This window comes from Trachypithecus francoisi, unplaced genomic scaffold (genome assembly GCF_009764315.1).
Source record: "Trachypithecus francoisi isolate TF-2019V2 unplaced genomic scaffold, Tfra_2.0 Lachesis_group11, whole genome shotgun sequence".
Lineage (NCBI taxonomy): Eukaryota > Metazoa > Chordata > Mammalia > Primates > Cercopithecidae > Trachypithecus > Trachypithecus francoisi.
Genome location: NW_022681456.1, coordinates 90173202 through 90199434, shown reverse-complemented (window position 1 = coordinate 90199434; position 26233 = coordinate 90173202).

Here is a 26233-nt window from a genome sequence, read left to right as displayed (position 1 = left end):
ATTATTTCTTTTTCACTTATGTATCTTAGTTTGGCCAGATATGAAATTCTGTGTTGGGATTTCTTTTCTTTAAGAATGTTGAATATTGGCTCTCAATCTCTTCTGGCTTGTAGGGTTTCTGCTGAGAGGTCTGCTGTTAGTCAGATGGGCTTCCCTTTGTGGGCAACCTGACTTTTCTCTCTTCCTATCTTTAATATATATTCTTTTCATTTTGACTTTGGAGGATGTGATAATTATATGTATAATAATCCCATATTTCTTGAAGGTTTTGTTTACTTCTTTCCATTATTTTTTGTCTATTCTTGTTTGACTGTCTTATTTTAGAAATCCAGTCTGTAAAGTTTGAGATTGTTTCCTCAGCTTGGTCTATTCTGCTATTAACATTTGTGATTGCATTATGAAATTGACGTAGTGTATTTTTCAGCACTATCAGGTCTTTTTAACTTTTGATGTTTCTATTTATATCTTATTGTACTGTCTGTGTCTTGAAAAGTTGTAATTATTATTTTTGATTGTTTTGTTGTTTATTATTTCTAATTAGAATAAGGATAGTTTACACACCACAGTTACAGTGTTATAATATTCTATGTTTCTCTATGTACTTACTATTACCAGTGAGTTTTTTTTTTTACCTTCAGTTGATTTCTCATTGCTCATTAATGTCCTTTTCTTTCTGATTGAAGTACTCCCTTAGCATTTCTTGTAGGACAGGTCTGGTGTTGCTGAAGTCTATCAGTTTTTGTTTGTCTGGGAAAGTTTTTATTTTTCCTTTATGTTTGAAGAATATTTTTCCTGGATATACTATTCTAGGGTTAAAGTTTTTTTTTTTTTCTTTTACCTTAGTATATCATGCCATTTTTTTCCTGGCCTATAAGGTTTCCACTGAAAATCCTGCTCCATTGTATGTTATTTATTTCTTTTCCCCCCCCCCCCTTTTTTCTTTTCTTTTCTTTTCTTTTTTTTTTTTTTTTTTGAGACAGAGTTTCACTGTTGTCACCCAGGCTGGAGTGCAATGGTGAGTTCTTGGCTCACTGCAATCTCCACCTCTCCAGTTCAAGCAATTCTCCTGCCTTGGCCTCCCAAGTAGCTGGGATTATAGGCACCTGCCACCACACCTGGCTAATTTGTTTGTATTTATAGTAAAGACAGGATTTCACCATGTTGACCAGGCTGATTTCGAACTCTCAACCTCATGATCTGCCCAACTTGGCCTCCCAAAGTGCTGGTATTACAGGCATGCGCCACTGCACTTGGCCTTATGTTATTTCTTTACTTTTGTTGCTTTTAGCATCCTTTCTTTATCCTTGACCTTTGGGAGTTTGACTATTATGCCTTGATGTATTCTTATTTGGGTTAAATATGCTTGGTGTTCGATCACCTTCTTGTACTTGGATATTTACATCTTTCACTAGCTTTGGAAAGTTCTCTTCCCTTTGAATTGTTATTATCCCTTTGCATACATTTTCTACCCTGTGTCTTTCTTTACTTCTTTAAGGTCAGTAACTCTTAGAGTTCCCCATTTGAAGCTATTTTATAGATCCTGTAGGCTTTGTTGTTTTCTATTCTTTTTTTTTTTCTTTTGTCTCCTCCAACTGTATATTTCAAATAGCCTATCTTCAAGTTGACTAATTCTTTCTTCTCCTTGCTTGATTCTGCTATTAAATGACTCTGATGCATTCTTCAGTATGCCTGTTGAATTTTTCAGCTCCAGAATTTCTGCTTGATTATTTTTAATTATTTAAATCTCTTTGTTAAATTGATCCAGAATTCTCTGGATTACCAGGCAGAGACTGTTGTTCTCTTTCCTTCCTTTTTTTCAAACATACGGAGTCTCTCTCTCTGTTCTGAACCATCTAAAACTAGGGATGGAGTGATGCAAGTACCCCTGTAGCCACCAGCACTATGACTGTACTTGTCATATTGGTCAGAGCTAAAGCCAGCACAGTAATGGATCTCACCCAAGGACTGCTGTAACAACTCCCTGACTACTGCCTATGTTCAATCAGGGACCTGGTGCTCTACAACTAGCAAGTTGCAAAGCCTGTGTCTTTCTTTTCAGGGCATTGAGGACCCCAAGACCTTGAGTGGGTCCAGAAGTGCCATCCAGAAGTCAGGGACTAGAGTCAAAAACCTTAGATGTCTACTTGGTGTTCTATTGTATTACAGCTGAGCTGGCACTCAACCCACAAGATGCAGTCCTTCCTACTCTTCTCTCCCCTTTCCAAAGGCTGAGGAGCCTCACTCTATAGTTACTCCCACCACAGGCTTACAGGGAGTACTGTCAGATGACCACTGATGTTCCCTTAAGGACCAAGGGCTTTTCAATGAAATTGTGGTGACAGCTGCCTGGCTTAGACTCACCCTTTAGAGTAGTAAACTCCCCTCTGGTGCAGGACAGATTCAGAAATGCCACCCAAGAGCCAAGTTCTGGAATTGAAGACCCCAAGAGCCTGTTTGCTGCTCTAATTCCCTATTGCCAAGCTGATACCTAAGGTGCAAAACAAAGTCCCCTTTACTTTTCCCTCTGCTTTTCTCAGGAAGAAGGAGTCTCTTTTTGTCTTTACAGCATCCAGGAATGTGATGAGTCTCATCTGAAGCCAGCATGTCTTAGAATCTCACTCAAGGTCCATGACATACTACCTGGTTATTGCTTCTGATTATTCAGGTTCTTAAGACTCTTCTGTTAACAGGTGATGAATCCTGCCAGGACTGAGCCAGTCCCTTTGATATAGGAGTTAAGAAGTAATCACTTAGGCTGATAGTAAGGGCGCGGGAGTCCTTGGTAAGGCTTTACTTTTTAATAAAAAACAGCTCCAAACCATTTTCTAACAAAGAGCAGCCTGTAAATTCAAGCTGCAGACATAGGCAAGCAAGCTAGGAGCTTGCACGGGTGAATGCCAGCAGGAACTAGGGACTAGACATGTTCAAGATGGTGGCTCCATCTTCCCTTCCCTGCCAGCCATGTGTACAGTAAGGAGCAGACAAAAATGGCACTGGCCAAAGAAAGTTTATTTGCATAATAAGATTAGGGTGAGGCACCTAGCCTTCCCTGCACACTATGTAAATGTCACACCTGATGGAACCAATCTGTGATCCTTACATAAATCAGACAATGCCTTCTCAAGCTGAACTATAAAATCCAGCGTATCCACCACCAGCTGGTCTTTTCCACTCAGAGGACACCTCTCTCTCTACAGACAGAGCTGTTTTTCTTTCTCTTTTCTTCTGCTTATTAAACTTATGCTCCTAAACTCGTCATGTGTGTCTATGTCCTAAATTTTCCTGGCATGAAATGATGAACTCTGTGTATATACCCCAGACAACATAGCTGCTTCATGTTGGGGACCTCATCCAGGAAACCAAGGTACAAAATTCATTAAAATGGTGAGTAGAGGAGCAGACTCAAACTCTGTCCTTTCATTTCAGGGTTCTTAGCCTCCATTTCAGAACTACATAAAATCAGTAACAGGCATTCATCTGCCAGTTAAAAACAGTTAACATGGCTGCTGTTCTTAAAGACTCAGATGTGAGGCTCACTGGGGAGAACATGGAGAATAATCCACAGGTTGTTGGACATATGGGCCATATTTTAACCAGCTTCCTTTCACAGAGGACTTAGCTGTCACATGGGACTGGAAGACGTTTTGGAGCAACTGAGGTTTTCTGGATGGGGCTACCCCCCAATGTTATCTGAAGGCTTCTGGACTGACTCCAGCCTCCAACTGCCCAGTGGGGTGTTGGCAACAAGATATCCAAATTTTCTATCATAATTCCTCCTTTTCTTTTCATGACCACCTTATCTCTTGTCCTCTCTATGTATGCAATATACGGGAAATTTTACAGTTCAGTGAAGTAATCTTTTTTTGCAAGATCAGGGAATGTTATAGTAACCAGGAATATAGCTCAAGGGAAGGTGTCTTTGTGATTTTCTAGGAACAAAGGATCCCCCGCCCACAGTGAACATCACTCTCTGCTCTTGGTCTGGAGAGCATATGACATTTCCAGGTCTGTCTCTGTCCTTGGTCTGGAGAGTACATGGCACTTCCAGGTCTCTCTACCCTTGGTCTGGAAAGCATATGGCATTTCAAGGTCAACAGCGCCACCCAGGGGATCCTCTCCATGTGGTGCATTGTTGATCCTTTACCAAAACACTCTAGCTTCCCAATTCTCTTCCCTTTTTGTGTCTCTCTACTTGAAACCAGGCTTCATGCTGCTTCTGTAAATGGGAAAATTCTACCTTCAACAACAAGGAGTAAAATACCCTCTGAAGTGAAATTTTAGTATCAGTACTGTCCTATCAGCAGGAAAATGGCCATTTGGTTCCTCCATTCTTTAAAGGAACCTATTCTGCTTCCAATTAGAATGGTACTTAATTAGTGAGTGGATTTTAAGTTCAGAAGTTAACTGGAACCATTCTCTAAGGGTAAACATTTTAGCATGGGCCATAATAGCAAGATATAGAGCTCAAACCAGAACACTTTCTCAGTTCAGGAGGCAAGTGGAAAAGTTGCCCAAATGCAACTGTCACATAGTCTCTCCTGAGATCCATTGTTTGGGGAGCCAGGCAGGCCACACAAGTCTAGGAAGTCAAATGACAATCACAGGCAGAGGACTATAGTCACGTGGGTGAGTGTGACTAATTCCAATCGCTTAGTTCCTCTGGTTCCATGTCTGGGGATCATGCCTGCAACCATGGGTGGCACATTCAACAAGGTGCCAGGACCCAGGAACCATGGAGTGAATACAGCAGAGGGGATGTGCCCACTGTCTTCCCCACCACTTTGGGTCACACCAAAAGGAAGGAGACTAAATAGACACCTTCTTCTCACATCTCTTTCTAAATGGGTAACAGACTATCTTCAGCTTGCACACCTCTGGAGTGTATTCTGAAGCACAAGGATTCCTTTGACCCTGAAACTTTAAAGAAAAAGTGGCTCATCTGCTTTTGCACAAGAGTAGGACCTTACTAGACCATCGCAAGTGTTGCACAATCAACCCAGCTCTTTTAGCAGTCATATCAGTCAGGCCTATAGAGAATGATTCTCCAAAGTTAGAGAAGCAACTTCCAGGAGAACAATGTTTGAATCTCCCTTATTCAGTTCCCTAAACCCTCCAGTTCCTTAATTATTGTAGGACCTTAGGCAAGTAAAGAGAGACTTAGGTCAATTTTCTGATGACCCTGATAGATATATAGAAGCCTTCCAAAATTTAACTCAGGTATTTGACCTCTTATGGAGAGATGTCATGCTGCTCCTAAGCCAAACCCTAATTGCAGCTGAGAAGCAGGCAGCTCTACAGGCAGCAGAGAGATTCAGAAATGAGTACTATGTCTCCTGTAGTAGGCCTGAAATGAAAAGGGGAAATAGGGAAGGCAGAGAAATAATGGAAACACCATTCCAAATAGGAAGGGAAGCAGTTCCTCTTGAAAACCCTAATTGGAACCCCAGTGATGCTACAGATGAATGGAAAATGAAACATTTTTTAATGTACATATTGGAGGGCCTACCAAGAACCAGGGCTAAACCTCTTAATTACTGTAAACTGTCCATGATACACCAAAAGTCAAATGAGAGTCCTGCAGCTTTTATGAAAAGACTGAGAAATGCTAATAAAGCACACTTACCTATCCCCTGAATCAATGGAGAGACAGCTTATCCTAAAGGACAAGCTTATTATACAGGGAGCTCCTGATATTAGAAGGAAACTACATAAACAGGTTATAGAACCAGATGCACCTTAGAGAACCTCCTGAAGGTGGCCACTTCAGTCTTTTATAATAGGGACCAGGAGGAGGACCAGGAGAAAGAGAGGAAGCAAAAGAGAAGGACAAAGCCTCTTGTAGCTGCTTTGCACACTTGCAAATTCCAGGATCCCTGAGATGCATCCACTAATTGCTATTGGTGTGGCAAGTCAGGGCACTTTAAGAAGGAGTGCCCAGGCAGCAAGAAGAAATCACCATGACCCTGTTCAGTATGGGCAGGGGACCACTGGAAATTGGACAAAGGTCACCAGGTTCAGAATCAGTCTTTCAGATGGTACAACAGGACTGATGCGTCCCGGGGCTCAGACCCCCAGCTCCAGTGACTCATATTGCCATTATAGCACAGGACCCCTGGATGATTCTGTAAACTGAAGTAAGGAAGGTGGATCTCCTTCTGGACACTGGAGTCAGCCTCTCCCTGCTCCTTTCTAATACAGGCCTTCCCTCTTCCCATAGCACAACCATGAGGGGAGTCTCAGGAAAGACTTGAATTTGATATACTTTTTTCAACCCGTTAGTTGCAGATGGGGAAGCCTACTATTTACACATGCCTTTTTAATCATGCTAGAAAACCTTATTAGGTTTTTATTTTTACCTTTGTTAGGTGGAGACATTTTAGCTCACATGGGGGCCCATATCTTTATAGCCCCAGGACAATCTTTTTGTCTCCCCCTGGTGGAAGCGAATGTCAATCCAGAAGTATGGGCAACTCAAGGAAGAATAGGTTGAGATGTAACTGTTAGGCCGATCCAAATTCATCTTAAAGATCCTACTTCTTTTCCTAAGCAGAAACAATATCCTCTAGAGCCAGAGGCTAGGAAAAAGCTAGAAGCCATTATTAATAACCTGAAGATGCAGGGCCTCCGTAAACCCTACAACAGCCTCCACAATACCCCAATATTAGGAGAGTGCAAAAACCCAATGAGGAATGGAGACTAGTTCATGACCTCCATCTCATTAATGAGGCTGTAGTGCCAATCCATCCAATACTACCTAATCCCTTTACCTTGCTGACCCAAATACCCGAGAGAACTAAACGGTTTATAGTCCCAGATTTAAAGGGTGCCTCGGGAATTTTGAGATAACCCTCATTTGTTTGGACAGGCATTGTTAAAAGACCTCTCTGAGTTTTCCCATGTTCAGGGCAAGGTTTTGCAATACGTGGACAGTATTTTTTAGGCTATGGATATCTGGGTATGGTGAGATAGCTCATCCTGTGTATCATCACATAAGAGAAATTCAAGGGGCTAAAACTCATCTCCTAACCTGGGAACTCAAAAAGCTGGGAACCTGAAGCTCAAAAAGCCTTTATCCAGTTAAAGTAGGCCCTACTTAAAGAATCAGATGTCTGCTTTCCTGTAGGAAGGGCCTTCAATCTTTATGTATCAGAAAGGAAGGGAATGGCTGTGGGAATCTTAACACAGGCCCGAGGACCAGTTCAATAGCCAGTGGGTTACTTGAGTAAGGAACTTGATTTGGTGTCTAAAGGATGGCCAGTATGCCTCCAAATCATTGCCACAGTGGTCCTACAGTTCCCAGAAGCCTCAAAATTAATCCTGGGACATGACTTAACTGTTTATACCCCATATAATGTGGTGGGATTACTGTCCTCTAAGGGAAGCCTTTGGTTAACACACAGCAGGCTCCTTAAATATCAAGTTCTACTGTTAGAGGGTTCTATAATCCAGTTAAAAACTTGCTCTCACTGAAACCCAGTCACTTTCCTCCCCAAGGGAGCTGGGAAACTTGAACGTGACCGTGAACAAGTTGCAAGTCCCTATGCAGCCAGGGAAGATCTCAAGGAAACTAACCTAGAAAATCCAGATTCGACCCTCTTCACAGATGGAAGCTCCTTTGTAGACTAAGGAGTCTGTAAGGCAGGATATGCAGTAGTCACTCTGAATAATGTTATTGAAAGTGCATCTCTCTTTCCAGGCACAAGCGCCCAACTAGCCCAACTGATAGCTCTTAGAAGAGCACTTGAATTAAGCAAGAGAAAAGTAGCTAACATTTACACTGACTCCAAGTGTGCTTTCCTAGTTCTCCATGCTCATGCTACCATTTAGAAGGAAGGGCACTTTTTTACTACCTACCACCAATGGATCTCCTATAAAATACCATCAGGACATTAACAGGTTATTATCCTTAGTTTTTATTCCATGAGAAGTAGCAGTGATGCATTGTAAGGAACATCAGAAGGGAGTAGATTAAATAGCCAAAGGAAACAAGCTAGGTGGTCAGGCAGCCAAGTCAGCAACAAGGAAGCCTAATGACATCAACACACTTGAAGGCCCTCTACTGTGGGAAGGCACCACAAGAGAAATCAAGCCTCACTACTCCCCTGCAGAAATAGAATGGGCCACTTCTTGTGGGTAAACCTTCCAGCCCTCTGGATGGCTGCAGTCAGAGGATGGCAAGCTCCCTTTGCCAGCCTCTAGCCAGCGGAAAGTACTTAAATTCCTTCACCAAGCTTTTCACTTGGAAAATGATAAAACTTATCAATGTGCCCAGAGATTGTTTTCAGGAAAGAATGAACTAAGAACAGAAAAACAGTTTGTTAATTCTTGTGAAGTCTGCCTTAAAAATAATCTCTTGAGAAGATGGCTCCTTCCTCCTCAAACCCAAAGGATGGGAAGCTATCCAGGGAAGGACTGGCAGATAGACTTCACTCACATGCTGAAGACGAAGGGCATCCAACACCCCTGGTATGGGTAGATACTTCCACTCACTAGATGGAATCTTTTCTATGCCATATAGAAAAGGCCTCTGAGGTAGTAAAGGTGTTAGTTAATGATATTATTCCCCGTTTTGGTCTACTTAAATACCTCCAAAGTGACAACCACTCCTCACTTAAGGCAGCCGTTTTACAGGGGGTCTCAAAGGCACTAGGCATACAGTATCATCTCCATTGTGCTTGGAGACCCCAGTCTTCAGGAAGAGAAGAGAAGACAAATGACATCATCAAAAGACACCTCAGAAAACTGTCCCAAGAAACTCACCTTCCTTGGGTTACCCTTCTTTCCATGGCTTTACTGTGGGTAATAAACAGCCCTTCAAAGTTATGTCTAAGCCTTTCTGAGATACTGTGTGGATGGCCTTTTCTCACCAATGATTTCTTATTAGACCAAGGAATCTAATAAGAAAGGGGTTCTCGCAACTCTGACCAGTGCCCCATCCTGCTGTGGCTAAGTTGATATACAAGGTGCAAGACAAAGTCCTCCCCACTCTTCTCTCTTCTCTCCTTAAGCAGGAAGAAGTGGTCTCTTTTGGAGCCATAGCGGTTTTCCCTGGGGTTAGAGGAGAGGTGATGTCAGCACTCCTTTAGCTCTCCCAGCTTGTGTCTCAGTAGGTCATATGTCAGCCCAGTTCAGTGCTAGGACTTGCCTAGAAAGTGCAGTCCTTGTGGCCTAGAATGCCTTTCAAGTTTGTTTAGGGCCTCATCCCACTTTAGTCTGTGGTGGTGAGTCTTGCAGGAACGCAAGTTCCAACTGCTTGAATTAGTGATTCTCCTCTGGCTAGGGCTGGTTTAAAGACTCCATCTGTGGACGGGCATTAGCTGAGTTTGGTCCAGTTTTGCTTTCTGCTATAACAGAGCAGCACTGAGTTCAATGTATTACAATGTCTTCACTCTCCCTCTCCTCAGCACACAGAGGCTCACTCCACACCACTCTGTAGCCACCAGGGGCTGGAGATCAATGGCTTCGGTGATTCAAGAATGTTTTTTCTATCTCTTTAGTGCCTCTTTCAGCAATTTGAAGTTAAAACCAGGTACTGTGAATACTCGCCTTATTTTTGGTTCTTTTGAAGGTACTTTTTGTGCATGTACATATTTGTTAAATTGGTGTTCTTGTGGGGCGGGGGGGAATGATTGGCAAAGCCTTCCATTCTGCCATCTTTTTCTGCTCCTTCTATCTAACCTTTTTTTTTTGACAAGTAAGGAAGAACCTTTAGAATTGATGTACTCTGGTTGAGAAAAAAGGTATATCTCACAGACAATCCAATCCAATCTGTATTATTCTGTTCATACACTGCTACTAAAGACATTCCGGAGACTGGCTAATTTATAAAAGGAAGAGGTTTAATTGACTCACAGTTCAGCATGGCTTGAGAGGCCTCAGGAAACTTACAATCATGATGGAAGGGGAAGTAAACATGTCCTTCTTCACATGGTAGCAGCAAGAAGTGCAGAATGAAGAGGGGGAAAGTCTTTTATAAAACCATCAGATCTCATGAGAACTCACTCAGTCTCACCAGAACAGAAAGGAGGTAACTGTCCCCATGATTCAGTTACCTCCCACCCAGTCCCTCCCATGACATGTGAGGATTATGGGAACTAAAATTCAACATGAGATTTGGACACAAAGCCAAACTACATCATTCTGCCCCTGGCCCTTCCCAAATCTCATGTCCTCACATTTCCAAACACAACCTGCCTTCCCAAGAGTCCCCCAAAGTCTTAACTGATTCCAGCATTAACTCAAAATCCCATAGTCCAAAGTCTCATCAGAGACAAGGCAACTCCCTTCTGCCTATGAACCTGCAAAATCAAAAGCAAGTTACTTACTTCCTAGATACAATGCAGGTACAGGCATTGGGCAAATACAACCTTTCCAAAAGGGAGAAATTGGCCAAAACAAAAGGGCCACAGGCCCCATGCAAGTCCAATATTCAATAGGGCAGTCATGAAACCCTGAAGTTCCAAAATGACCTCTTTTGGCTCCATGTCTCACATCCTGGGTGCATTTATACAAGAAATGGGCTCCCATGGCCTGGGGCAGCTCCACCCTTGTGACTTGGCAGGGTACAGCCCCCTCCTGGCTGTTTTCACAGGCTGGCATTGAGTGTTTATGGCTTTTCCAGGTGCACAGTGCAAGGTATTTGTGGATCTACCATTCTGGGATCTGGAGGACAAAGGTCCTCTTCTCACAGCTCCACTAGGCAGTGCCTCAGTAGGGATTTTGTGTGGGGGTTCCATCCTCACATTTCCCTTCTGCACTGCCCTAGCAGAGGTTCTCCATGAGGGATCTGCCCCTGCAGCAAACTTCTGCCTGGACATTCAGGAATTTCTATACATCCTCTGAAATCTAGGCAAAGGTTTCCCGATCTCAATTCTTGTCTTCTGTGTACCCACAGGACCAACACCACATGTAAGCTGCCAAGGCTTGAGGCTTGCACCCACTGAAGCAACCATCTGAGCTGTACCTTGGCTCATTTTAGTCATGACTGGAGCAGTTAACATGCAATTCTGAGGCTGCACACAGCAGGGGGCCCCTGGCCCTGGCCCAGAAAACCATTTTTCCCTCCTAGGCCTCTGGGCCTGTGAGAGGGGCTGGCAGGAATGTCCCTGACATGTCCAGGAGACATTTTCCCCAATGTCGTGGTGATTAGCATTTGATTCCTCATTATTTATGCAAATTTCTGCAGCTGGCTTGAATTTCTCCCTAGAAAATGACTTTTTATTTTGTGCCGAATCATCAGTTTGGAAATTTTCCAAACTTTTATGCTCTGCTTCTTCTTGAATGCTTTGCCATTTAGACATTTCTTCCACCAGATACCCTAAATCATCTCTCTCAAGTTCCAAAAGTTTCTCAGATCTCAAGGGCAGGGGCAAAATGCCACCAATCTCTTTGCTAAAGCATAGCAAGAATCACTTTTACTTAACTTTCCAAGAAGTTGCTTATCTTCATTTTAGACCACCTCAGCCTGGAATTCATTTTTCATATCACTATCAGCATTTTGGTTAAAGCCATTCAACAAGTATCTAGGAAGTTCCAAACATTCCCACATCTTCCTGTCTTTTGAGTTCTCCAAGTCTCTAGGAAGTTCTAAACTTTCTCACATTTTTTTCTGTCTCCTTCTGAGCCCTCCAAACTGTTCCAGCCTCTGCCTGTTACCCAGTTCCAAAGTCACTTTCACATTTTTGGGTATCTTTATAGCAGTGCCCCACTACCCAGTACCAATTTACTGTATTAGTCATTCTCATGCTGCTAATAATGACATACCTGAGACTGGGTAATTTATAAAAGAAAAAGGTTTAATTGACTCATAGTTCAGCATAGCTGGAGAGACCTCAGGGGACTTACAATCATGGCAGAAGGTGAAGCAAACACATCCTTCTTCATATGGCTGCAGCGAGGAGAAATGCAGAGTGAAGGCTGGAAGCTCCTTATAAAACCATCAGATCTTGTGAGAATTCACGCACTATCACAAGATCAACACGGAGGTGACTGCCCCCATGATTCATTTACCTCCCACTGGGTCCCTCCCATGACACAAAATTTATGGAAACAAAATTTCAAGATGAGATTTGGGTGGAAGCACAAACCTAAACCATATCACAATTCAACTAAGATTACTCTCTTAAACAACTCCAATGGTTATTTGCTATATTGGATGAATCCCAACCTTCATTTTTTCAATGCTTGCTCAATTTAATGTTCACTTTGATAATTCCGTTTTATAGTTCAGTTCAAGTTATATCATGCTTTGCAGTCTAGTTGCTAGTTTATGGACCTGTCCATGGTACCACACACAGGTTTTTGAAAGGGAAGGCAGTGACTGTTCTTCTTTGTATGCCTAGAACCTTGCACAGTGCTTAATACACGAGAGGCTTTCCATATATGTTTGCTACATTAAATAAATGAGTTCTGTACAGTTCAAGCAGTTATTGAAGAACAAATAATCAAAATACCATTTTGTCTTTTGCTCTAATGTGAGCTAAATGATTTAGATTTAGTGATTTAGAAATACCATTTGAGTTGTGCGGGAACAATTTCCGTATCCACTAGAATAGAAGATATTTCCATATAAGAGAGAAGGTTGGGAAATTTATCAGTAAATTCGAGGCAGAGTTAAGATGGCACCTGTCTCATGGAAATAGGTGAAAATCAAAAAGGGCTGAAAGCTAGGCTAGAAACAGATGATAATGTACAAGGTCTTTGTGGATACTACGAGGGAGTTTTTATAGGATTGTAGCTGTTCTTAGGAAAATAATTTCCATGTTGTTTATATATTACTCTTTAATGTTGTATACTTTACAACCACTGGCAATTTAAAAAACCTCTCACATAGCTCAGTTATGTTGAGGGTTAATAAAGTTAAGATGTTTTTCTTGTTATCGAATCAGTTTTAAATTAAAGAGTGAATAGTGGCAATAATAATGAAAGTGAGAGAACCCTGCAGAAAGGTACCAGCCATGAGTTAGACAAAATATTCTTTGAATATTGTCTCCCCAGAGCTTCCATCTTTTCAAACCTTAGGAATTTCCTGTTTGATTACAAATATCAGCAAGTGATACAAATGAATAAAATAAAATTTCCCTCAGCAGAGTTTATCTTAACTTACATAAATGACTCCTCATAGCTCTTACACCTTGATGTCTACCACCAGTCATCAACTCTTTCAAAATTTCTGGGACCAATCTTGATTGTAGGAAGGGACATGTACATAATATCAGCTCAGTGCCTTGAGGCTCAACTTTAAGCCACCTTATGATTACTTGTCTTTAAAGGTGGGTGATAATTTTGATAACTTAGATTTTGCTTCTATTACTAAGACATCGCTTTCACCTCAGCACCCGGTTTTGTAAGAGGCTTAGAAAACCAAGGAAGTGCAAGGCTAGGCTCTGCATTCTAAGGGGAAATAGCAGAGTTGTTTCTAGGGCATAATTTGAGGGTGTAGTTGTAGACAGACAACCTGTGAGAGCACAACATGGGGTCACAGAGTGGTCTACCCGGTCAACAAAGCATAAAGGTGAGAATCATAGTATTCATAAATGTAGATGTTGATTGGCAAAGTTTCAGACTATCTAGATTCTATCCTTGTTTCCAGACCTTGGAAACTTTTTAAAAATGTCTTAATATCCCACTCTACCCCTGAGGCAGCACATAGCTATGGAAGCCTTAACTTACTAAGAAGTGATAACTTCTTTAGATTATCCTAGGTTAATTCATCATTCAAAACATTTTTACTGTTTATTAAATGTGTTAGATAATAATAATTGATTGTCAGGCATTGTCCTGGGGTTTTGTAATTGTAGCATTGAAGAGAAAAATGAAAACAAGCAAAAGCATCTATGCTCATGAAATTCACAGTCTGGTAGATCCCGTCTCTCAACAGTCACATGCTTCCAGCCCTACCAGGAGGTCTTTGTGGTCCCAGCCTGAGGTCCACCTGGAGAAGCAGTGATTAAACACTTTCTGTGATCCTTGTCTTTTGATGTGTGTGTGGTAGGGGGCAAGGGATGGGGTAGGATAGCAGTGGGCAAGCATGCTTGCTGTCTAAGTACCAATCAAGGAAATTCAAGGGTATCTTGATGCTGTTAATGATTTTTTCTTACAAACACAGTCCTATATGATGAGGAAAGAATAGGTTTCAAGAGGTACAAATGATGGTACCGCTCTAGAGCCCACTGCTGTATCATGTTATCATTGCTGTCACATTCCTTATTAGTTACAGTCCAGTTCAATAAACAGAAACCACTCCATTTTAAGCAGGAACTGACATGATATTGGGGATTAGGTGCTTACAAAATAGTTGGAAGTTATTTTAAAAGTTTATTTCCTCTCTGAACCTCCAGGAACAATTCTAGAATAATAGGCAATAACTGTAACTACGCCAGAAAAAAAAGGACTACTACTACTTCTAAAACAGCCACTATTTAGCACACAGAAAACCGGATCATGCACACTGAAACATTACTTGAGAAAATCCATGACCTTAACCATGCTAAAGCAGACATAGCCAAAGAGAAGGCAAAAAGATGCTTTTCACCCTGTTTTGTCTTCTGTATTCCCACAAGTGCATCTAGTTAACAGAATTAATTTGCAGGCAGAACCCTAGCTTCAAGGGAGTCTAAGAAGGCAGAAAAGAGGCTAAATGAGCCAGTTCCTGATATCTAGCATACATTCTAACTTTCAAAGTGAACATTTTAACCTTCAGGGTGAATTGGTGAAAGTGCAGACTCTTGGTCCCTCACTACACTTAATGAATCAGATTCTGGAATATGAGAACCATCATGTTAACAATCACCTCCTCACCCTAAGTAATTCTCATGCTTGGGAACATTTAGAAAACATTGCTTAAGATGGTCAAAGTATAGCTTTGGTGATCTGGATATAGCTATCCAGAAAATATTTTTAAAATGTAATTTAAAAAAACTAAAACTGGGCCACACATTTCATTTTATAGACCTAATTCTACTCAGAATCAGAAAGTGAAATGCTTTTCACTTCAGGTAATTGTTCACTATAATGCCAAATGGGAGAATATTTCTCTCGTTAGTGTTTTGCTTTCTCTCGTTCTTCAGGCAGTTGGGACAAATTTTGGCAATTTGATGACTACATTTTATTATAGGAGTTTTCTTAACGTTCTCTCTGTGGGTATTTCAAAGTAATGTCCAATTCAGACCTTAAAATTTATTCTTTTCTAATTTGCCAGTGGAATATAGTGTAGTATCATTCTAAAGAGAAGAGAAATTCCTCTTTTAGGAAAGCAAAAATTCATGTTCTTTGTCTTAGTAAAGACTTTCATTGAACAAATGATTGAATGAGGCTTCTACAATTTATTGACTTAATAATAAATACATTTAATTGCTCAATTTAAAAATAAGTGGAAATTTGTAACTTCAAAGAAAAATATCAAATCAATCTTGCATACTGCCTTAATCACAGTGCCTGAAAAGAATGTCAGTTGAATTAACAAAAAACAAATTATGCTGATTTACTTTGCTAAGGTAATGTGTCTGTAGCCATTTCTTGAAGTGACAGTTTTTTTGTGGAAATATTTGTGGTTTCTGACATTTCCTGAAATGTGAATTTCAGTCATGTAATTAAGAGGTTGTTTTAGCCATGGTAAATAATGCTGGCTGCTGTCACAAACAACCTACAACCTTGTTAGCGGCTTACCACAACAAGGGTTAATTTCTCACTTGTGTTGTGATTCAATGGGATGTTTGGTAATCAGCCTCCCACATAGTGATTAGAAATACAGTCCCCTGGTATCTAATGGCCCCCTCCACCATCTGCTAGAACAGGGATCAGAAAATATTTTTTTGTAAAGGCTGGATAGTAAATATTTTAGGCCTTCCAGCCAATAGACAAAATCAAATATATTATCTAGGTACTATGTAACAAGAGAGAAAACAAACTTTGGCAAGTATTATTTTGATGAAATTGAAAATATAATAACAATGAAATTCTCTGTAATACAAGTGTACTAATCAGAAAAATTCAATAGTTATTGGGGGAATACACTTTGGCTTAATTGGGATTCAAAATTAGTTTCCTTATCATCAAAATGATTGCAAATGTTCATTGGATAATGCTGAACTGTAATATAATTTTATATACTTTATCTTTTATATGTCATTTTAAATAGACAAGTTCTGCTCAATATTGATATCAATCTTTGAGTATACAATTTTAATTGACGATATTCATCTCTTAGAAAACATTTGAAGGAGACCAGGTGCGGTGGCTCACGCCTGTAATCCCAGCACTTTGAGAGGCCGAGGTGGGCAGATCAGGAAGTCAGGAGATGGACACCATCCTGGCTAACATGGTAAAACCCTGTCTCTACTAAAAAAATACAACAGATTAGCCAGGCATAGTGGCAAGTGCCTGTAGTCCCAGCTACTCGGGAGGCTGAGGAAGGAGAATGGTGTGAGCTCGGGAGGTGAAGCTTGCAATGAGCCGAGATCACGTCACTGCACTCCAGCCTGAGGAATAGAGCAAGACTTCATCTCAAAAAAAAAAAAAAGAAAAAAGAAAAGAAAAGAAAACTAGATTCTTCTCTTGTCTTGTAACATGTCGTTGCATTGCAGGCTAATCACTTTTAATTGAAGATTAACAGGAAACTCCTCAATAGAACAGTTTTGAAATATGGAAGTAAGTATAGATTTTTTATAAATAGGAAAGTCTTTTGCACTTGTGTTGAGGTACCAAAAACATTGCTGCAAATTTGTGTGGAAATGGAGTTTTTTTTTTTTTTCTTTCTTTAAATTTACAGCACAGAAAGTGTGTAAAGCAGCTTGACATGACTTGTGAGTCAAATTATGAAAATAACTTTATAAAGTTTTACTTGTAAGTGCTATTTTACCTCAAATTTTTAGGTTGGATTCCTTAAACATGATTAATTCTGTGGGAAAAGCTATTTTCCAAAGCTATTTAGCGTTTGCTAATCACAGCTGAGTGAAGTTTTCCTTGTTCAGAAAAATTTCAATTTTGACCAGAAGCTCAAAAAAACACAAAATATTTTCACCACTGCCAGGCCCTTGATCTCCTGTGCAGTAAAGCAAGTCAACATATCTAGCTTCTATTCCCGACCAAAATTCATGGAATTGGTGATAAGTCCATGAGAGCAAATGAAGTTTACTGTTGATGACTCTGGTTCAATAACACGTGATAGAGTAAAATTTTTTTTCTGCAAAGTACCTGGTGATGATCACAGCCTTTAAATACCTCATTTTTTCACTACCTTTATGAATTTGTCCAACTAAATCTTCTTCTGCTGTACACATATTTTTACCACCATCGGTTGAAACACAGCTTAGCAGATCCCACTTCAGGTTGTACTGAATTAAGGTTTTCTCAACTTCTTTGAAAATAAGTTCACCTATAGTTGTTCCACACAGATTATTCAGTAACTTCAAACTCAGCATTGAATAAACAATAACAATGAGCAGTACCTATAACATCTACTCATCAAAAACTAAGACAAATCACTCAAAATCATTTGCCTTATTTTTTTGTTGCCTATTGATATTGCTTTCATATCCTTAACTCTTTGAAAAACTTCTTTGCATCAAAAGGCTAATAGTTTTAGATTCATTTTCTCTGGGTACATTTCTTCTGTTACCACAGTCAAATATGATTTAATTCACTCACCATCAGGTAACAGCTTTCTTTGCTTGGCTAACAAGCAAGTCACTTGGAAGCTTACTGAGGTTGCAGCCTCATTTTCATTTTTTACTTTTGTGAAGAAATTTTACCATGAGATATTTTGTTTTAAATTTTCTAATTTTTCTGGACATTGCTTTCCTATGAGTTGAGAATGTTGTGGTGAGGGCTTAGTATGATAATACCATGTGTAATGTCTTACTTTCCTATATTTCCTGTAACAAATATAGGGACTTAACACAAATTTATTTTCTTATAATTCTGGAGGATAGAATACCCCAAAGGGGATATTACTAGGTTAAAACCAAAGCATCTGGAGGATCTAATGAATAATCTGTTTTGTTGTTTTTTGTTTTGCTTTTCCCAGATTCTATAGTGTTTCTGAACTCCTTGACTTATAGGCCCCAGTCAGCAATCACATCATTCCAATCTTTGCTTCCATTTTCCAGTTTTCTCTTCTGACTCTTAACTCTCCTGCCTCCCTTTTGTAAGGACCACTGTAATTACATTGAGACCACTAGAAAAATCTTATCTCAAGATCTTTTACTTAATCACATCTGAAAGCTCCCTTTTGGAATGTAAGGTAAGATATTCACAGATTTCACAGGTCATGATTTGGATACCTTTGGGAGGCCATTATTTTGCCTACCACAAGTATACTGTCATTTCATAAAAAACATGTTTTGCTACCTAATTTGATAACAAAATAATGCACATTTTACTCTACCTTACAAGTATACCATTTAAAGTCCTCTTCTCTCTGCCTTTCTTCGTCTTCTTTTATTATTTTTTTTACCTGATGGACATGCACTGATAGAAAAAATACTTACATGTAAAATGCCATAGTACAATAATATACATGGCTCAAATGCTGTCAAACGCTGTCCAATTATAATAACATCATTGCAGTGTGCAGTGTATTGAGTCAGCACGGTATAGCAATGAGAGTGCCACATATGCTGTCTATTGCACCAATTCAACTCTGCCACTGCAGTATAAAAGTAGACATATACAATATAAATGAATGTGAACATGAATATTTTAATAAAACTTTGTGACATTGAAATTTAAATTTTATGTAGTTTTACATGTCATAAAATATTATTCCAATAATTTATTAAAAAATGCAAAGCCATTTTATTCGTGGACTGCACAAAGATAGTCAGTGAGCCAGATGTGTGCTGTAGTATTCTAACCTTTTAGGACTCTGAATCCTCCATTGCAGAAGGCTTTGTGTGCTATACCTAGAATTAGGATACACTTCTGCGCACATTCCCTTAACTGGAATCTAATCACTTGACCATACCAAATTGCAAGGAAGGCTGGAAAATATAGTTTTTCTGTGTGTCCGAGAAAAGGGAACATGGATGTTGGTAAACACTAGCATTTCTACCATAATCTACTCCTCCTGGTAACCACATTTTCAGTTTCTTCTTTTCCACACATAGATTATACTCATTTTCAAAATCTTGCTCAAAGTCTAGGGCCTCAATATGCCCTCCACATCATCATATCACACGTAGTTCCACATAGTCCTATGAGCTATAAACTTAGTATCTGTCCCTGATATCCACCATAACAAACAGTCACATTTGGTAAATAATGAAAAAAAAAGAGACACAGCAGTTATTGTTTAAGGGTAATTCAAACACTTTGAAGGCTGTCAGTCCCGAGAGCAGAGGAAGATCCTTGATTCTTCCTTGGATCTGCTCTCTGTAAGGAACTCCTTTACACATTATTCTCTATGGCCCCCTGACTCTACCCTCTGTGAGAGGCCTCCTTATCTTATCTTCCTGGGCACATCTGGTGATTGATGACTTCCTTAGGGCTGCAGAGCTTTGCCAGTGCACTGCCCACCTAAAGGTTTTTAAAATGTTCTTTAGTTACAAGTTCCTTTACACTGCCCTCATGGTTTTATCTGCCATGCAATTTCCACATAAACAAAGTTTCAGATTTGTTTGCTTGCAATCAATACCATGTGCCTGTAACCACACCCCAAGTTGCTTTCCAGACATTGGTCTCAAATCAGCTCAATTTTATTGCTTAATTTTCCTATTTTTCTTTTTCTTAATTTAAGCTGGCTAAAACAACTGCAATGATTTTAAGGTAGCTAAAACTGGTGATTAATGTGGTATTTGCTGCTAGGTTTAGTCACTTTAACCCACAGAAATTTTTTGGTTACCCAAAGTCTCTCCCAATCACATCACTTACTGTTTGGGATCCAGAAGCTGTAGGCATAGACATTTCCAACCTGTTTGTGGCCCAAATTTTTAGACTTCTTCGAGTTTGTCTCATTTCTGCTTGCAACATGGACAACTCTTTCTTGAGCTCATCTCTTTCTTCTAACACCCTGACAAACGCAGACAACACTAGCTGGCATATACTACTACCATTGTTTTCCAACCTCTTCCCCTAGAGGTGCAATTCAGTAGGCATATGACCTGCCTACCAAATTATTGTTGGCAACACATTTTTTGCAAATGTATTTTCCATAGAATAACATTTTTAAAAAAATGTTCAGCCTGCTGACCACCTTCCTACTTATAAGCCAGAATCTCCAATATCAATTGGAAAATCTAGGTACCAGCCAAGTGCTGTAGGAAACAACACTAAAATCTCAGTAGCTTAACACAATTACATTTCACTTCTCATTCATGCCTTAGTCCATTTTGATGTTTCCTTGGGAAGCTTGCTATGCAATGATTTAGAATCTAGTCTTTGAGAGGGGACTAAAAAGTAATTTAAGGTTCCAAATCTAAAGATTCTGGGAATATACTATAGGGAATAAAATAGGAATTTAGGTATTAGAAGAACATTAGAGCAACTTAGGAAACAGTAAACCAAATATTAGAACCAGATGCAGAACAAGAATCACTAGAGGCCCAGTCCCAGAGAACTAGGTTAAAGCTCTTAAAGTATCTCCTAGGGTTCTCCCATGACTAGAATTGATCAGGAAAGCCCAATCAGCAGGTAGGCATATATTGGCCTCTGCTGTAGGAGCCAGAGAAAGGCAGAAAAAGGACACCAGGCAGATGTTATACCCTCCCTCCTAAGGGCACCCAGCATGGCATATGAGGCAACTAGGACATAGGGAGACCTCCTACTTTCACAGTGGGAGTTGTCCCTATTTCTTTATATTGATCATCACTTTCATTGTAACTTTGGGAATTGGTTTAAAAGCTCAGGAATAACTTTTCAACTTCTTTTGTTGTGTGTTGAGCCCACAAAATTATTTATATCAGGGTTTCTCATGTATTCCACTTTATGATTAACTTCTTTGGATTTATTTATTTTCCAGTTAAAGCCACCAGTCTCAGTGACTAAATAAATACAACTAACTAAATAAAATAATGTAATTTCTTAGATAATTTTGTGTTAGACATTATTAATAAAATACACTATGTGTTAGGATGTATATACTTTTTTTAGAAAATGAAGCTCACCAAGACTAAGTTAGTAAGTGACAGAGCAGGGGTGTAAAGATGTTTAAAAACACATTCCTTGTTTCTAAAAACTTTCAAATGTTTCAGAATGTTTTGGGAAATTTTGGATAACTAATATTGATATCCCTCCAATAATCCAAAGACACACATATTTTGGTGGCTCAGACTAAAAAAATGCCTGTAAATTCTGGCATTTTCTTAAGTTGAAGTAAAGGCTTGGGATTCTATATTGAACCAGCCAGATGGAGCATGGACCACTTCAGGAGGCAGTGAGTAGGAGTGGCCCTAAGTAGGTGTATTAGACCATTTTCTCACTGCTATGAAAAAATACCTAAGACTGGTTAATTTGCAAAGAAAAAATCTTTAATTGGCTCATAGTTCCACATACTGTATAAGAAGCATGATGCTGGCATCTGCCGGGCTTCTAGGGATGCCTCAGGAAACTTAAAATCGCAGTGGAAGGCAAAGGGGAAGCAAGCACTTCACATGGCTGGAGCAGGAGGAAGAGGGAGAGTGAGGGGGTGCTACACACTTTTAAACAATCAGATCTCATGCAAACTCACTCGCTATCGTGAGAACAGCACCAAGGGGGTGGTGTTAAACCATTCATGAGAAACTGCTCCCATGATCCAATTGAAAGAAGGAAAGTTCCCTTATCCTTCTCACAGAGTGTGTGATAGGGGTGTAGCTTGCTTCTTTGGTGCTCTGCTGCTCAAACCTCTGGGGAGCATGCAGAGGGTCAGGTTCGACCGTATGGCAGTGTCTACGGGTGAATGTTTACAGCTGAAACTTCAGTGGGCGTGTGTTACAGTGTGATCTTTCAGTTTAGCTGTCCATAGGCAGCTTGTGTTTATCAGCTCAATTGGACCCCCTGCCTTATTGCAAGGACAGAGGGCTGTTTCCTGGGTTCTTGCCTTGGTGTGCCTAAAAAATAGGATCATACAGGGGCTTGGAGGATGGATTCAAGGTTTTTTATTGAGTGGTGGTAGCTCTCAGCAGATGCAGGAGCCAGAAAGGGGGTGGAATGGGAAGGTGGTTTTCCCCTGGAGTTGGACTGACCAGTGGCCGGCTCTCCTCCACCCACCCTGGCCAAAATCCACGTCATTCTACCAGTTGGCCTGCCAGCATCTGCTGGTGTCTGCCAGTGTGTTCTTCTGCCAGTGTGCTCCTCTCAATGTCCTCTTGACGTCCAGCTGCTTGTGTGTTCTTCCACTGGTGTGTTTCTCTTGATGTCCAGCTGCTTGTGGGCATGCCTGCTAGGGTCTCCGGTTTTTATAAGCACAGGATGGGGGCATGACGGGCCAGGGTGCTCTTGGAAAATTCAACATTTGGGCACAAAAACAGAAATACCTGTCCTCATCTAGGTTAGTGGGCACAGGCCCGCTGGTGGAGCCCTAGACAGGAACTTGCCCTTCTCTACACAGTACTTCCCTGTCCCCCTTCGCAATCACCTCCTACCAGGCCCTGCCTCCAACCATTAGATTACAGTTGAACATGAGGTTGAGTAGGGACACAGATACAAATCATATCAATAGGCAATATTATTTAGCATTTGTCATAAGGCTATCTAAATCTATACTGTGATACAGCTATAGTGAATTCAGAGATGCTAGGACAAGACTGGATTTCCTAGATCCCTGATGAGCTAGGTTTTTTGGCTGCCTCTAGGCTCAGAAGGAGAGTTGTGTGCTTGAATAATGATCCATATAATGGACTCAAGAGGAGAAACGTAGAGTTTGGTATATATTTGCTATTAGGGAGATGATTGACTCATTTTGGGGTCTTGAATAAATGAATATATCTTGGGAAGAAAATTCAACAAGCTAATTGTTAGCAACCTTGTGGCTTTTAGTTAGCTGTTAGTGGCTTTTTGTAAAGGGATTAGGGTGAGGTCCGCCTACCAGCCTCTTTGGCATGGAGAATAAGTATTAATAACAATAGGTAACATTTAAAAGTACTTATGTTAAGCACTGTGCTAGGTACTCATGAATAATCTGATTAAAACCTTGCAAAAGCCCTGTGAAGTAGGTAATATTGTTAATTCCATTTTATAGGAGAGATACTCAGGCTTCCAGGCTTATAAAAGATATATGGGTTTGTCTCCCTGGGTTCCAAAGTGGCAATGCCACCCAGCCCCATGGATTAGAGAAAGTGTATCCACTTGCTTATACAGGTCAAATAAAATCCTTGATGCTAGGTTTGGTTGGCTCTATCTTTTATGCCTGGTAAATTCTGAGAATCTGTTTCTGGAGCCTTGAGGTCTTAATGTGTGCAGTAAAAAGAGATTTATTTGTAGGTCACTGGAAAGGCAAAGGTCTTTCTGTGGTCGTGCATTCTCAGCTTTAATTAGTTCAGACTGAACAGGCAGAGAGTTTGGAGGCTAAAGAAAGACAGAGGCAAGATTTACTGGGGTAGGCAGCTTGACTATTATTTGGAGTAAAGGCTCTGAAAATGTGGTCTTTTTACTTTGGATTTCCCCAAAGGCTTTTAGGATTTCAATCATGAATTTCCTCTATGTTTACATATAAGAAATGGAAAAATAAGTTTAGAACAACACATTCCCGAATATCAAGCAGGCTGTATATATTGCATTGCAACTTCCCAGGGTATCTATAACTTAGAGTAGAGGTTGACAAACTGTGGCCCATGGGCCAAAAATGGCCTGCCATCTGGTTTTGCAAACAAGGTTTTATTGAGACACAGTCATGTTCATTTATTTATGTATTATGAATGCCTGCTTTAGCCCTACAAATGCAGAGTTGAGTAATTCCAACAATGTGTGCTCAAAATATTTACTCTTTGGCCCTTAGGTGGGGCTTTGGCCTCAAACCTATTTTGGTCAAACTCCTTGGACCTAATGTGAGCTAGAACTTCTTTTTACTTCTTTAAGGCCTAAGCTAGAAGCCAGCTAAGAAGCTTTCCTGGTCTTCATGGCTTCCTTACTCAAACCCATCACTATGATTTTTGTCCTTTCATCAGAACAAGTGTTCAAAGAGTTTCTCTAAGGCTTGGAGCAGAGCTGCTTAAGTAGTCTTACATTAATGACAAAGTGATGGTTATCAGACAGTAAGAGTAACAGGATGGAGAGTAACTACAAAAAATAGTGATAAAAATGCATAAATACATAAACAACCATTTCATGTTTGATAAAGTCAAATTTAGTAAAGTCTTTAGCAGTTAAAGAAAAAAAACTGATCAATTTCTGGAATTGTTAACAGGTGTCACATACATAATAATAAAAATGAACATTCAGAAAACATGTCAAATTTGTCAATGTAATAATTCTGCTTTATTGTTAGTCATCACTTGGTGCACTATTTCACTGGTGTCCTGGCCTAGGTACAGTGAGAATTTAACCAAAGTGATACAATTCCATTTCTATTGGCTTTACTTTGCAGTCAAAATGATTCAAATTATTTAAATAAAATCAAGCTGTTTTATTCATAGCAAGCCAAAGTTATCTTCCTTTGCAATATCTTTTAGAGATGATGAAATGATGTATGAAGACCTGTGCTGAGAAATGTATTTACTATGGAGGAAAAAACCAAATTACTAGAAAAATTCAATTTGAAGTAGAAAATACATGCTGTTGGATTCTTCGTGGAATAGTAACAATACTACTGAATAGAATGTGATTTTTCACAGTGTTGAATATGCTCTTAGAACGATAATTTTGTAAACACACTTGGGAGAATATAATTTGAATATAAATGTACTCTTATTTAGCATTTTACAGTTTTTATAAATTTCAAATATATCAGAAGAGATCACTTGGTGAATTGGGAGCAAAATATATTTTTCTTCCCTGCAAGACAGAGAAGTCCAGTAAAAGAGTCCCAATTTATAGCCTCAGATTCTAAACCAAGTATGTCTTTGGCTGAAGAGATTTCTCCTGGAACATGGTGTGTGGTTCTGGGCATGACACATGCAGAGGTGCATAAACAACTCCAGAACATCTAGAAGAGAACAACTGAGATAGTTTGGGAGAAATCGAGCATTGAAGAAGGGTGTGCCGGAAGGATATTTGAAAAGGTGTTTGTCAGTATGGCCCAATGACTAAAATCAGGACCAACGTTATGTAAATTAATTTGAAATGTAAGGAAAACAGATTTTAGTTGAATCATGTTCAGAAGAATTCAAATACAGAATTTAAGAAAAGGAATGAATGGTTTCTGGAGGTGGTGACAGTCTTCATTTCTGGAATGTCCATAAGCAGCTATTTGGAGAGACAGTATTCTGAATTTTGAAAAAATATAAGAGGTTATAAAAGAAATCATCCATGATACATATTAAAATTAATTATAATAAAAATGAAAATAAACTCTAAACATAATATAATTGAAAAAGTTGCAGAAATGTGTTAAAGGATTTCTAACAATTATAAGGGCTATCAAATTCTCACATAAAAAAATCAAAACACCAAATATATGAACATAAGACATAAATAGGTAATTCATACATGGGGAACAAACAACTGTAAATGTTTACCTTCACAGTTATTTAAAGAAATGCAAATTAAAACAGAAATATACCATTTTATACAAATAAAAGAAACAAAATTGAGGACAAAAACTAAATTGGTAATATTCAACGGTGGCAAAGGGGTGTTTTAAAATGAATTCCATACATTGCTGGTGGCATTGTACATTGGTATAGCCTTTGCACAAGCAATAAAACAAGTTAAAACACATCATATAGACCGTTCATAACTTGCTTCATTAAATCTATTCTTAACGATATTGTCTAAATAAACAGCTCACATGATATAAATTACAGTGGCATCTATAGTAGTAAAAAAGTTAGAAGGAAATAAACTATATTTACAACAAATCGGTGAAATATGTGCCAGCCATTATTACTAACATCTAACAATTTTATTGAAACAATTGTTTCCCCAAAATTTTATGCAAAGATGGAGATAAAATGATACATACCATGACTGCAACGATGTAAAATGTGTAGGCATGTGAGCAAAGAGAAGATAAATAAAAACAGCAAAGGTGGTGAAATTATAGTGGTGATTTTTTTCCCTTTACAGTTTGTCTTTAAAGGAGTAGTACTGTATTTAAATAAATAATTAGGAAAGAAAATTTTTTAGACAATCCTGTGTATACTTTTTCAAGTCTTGCTTT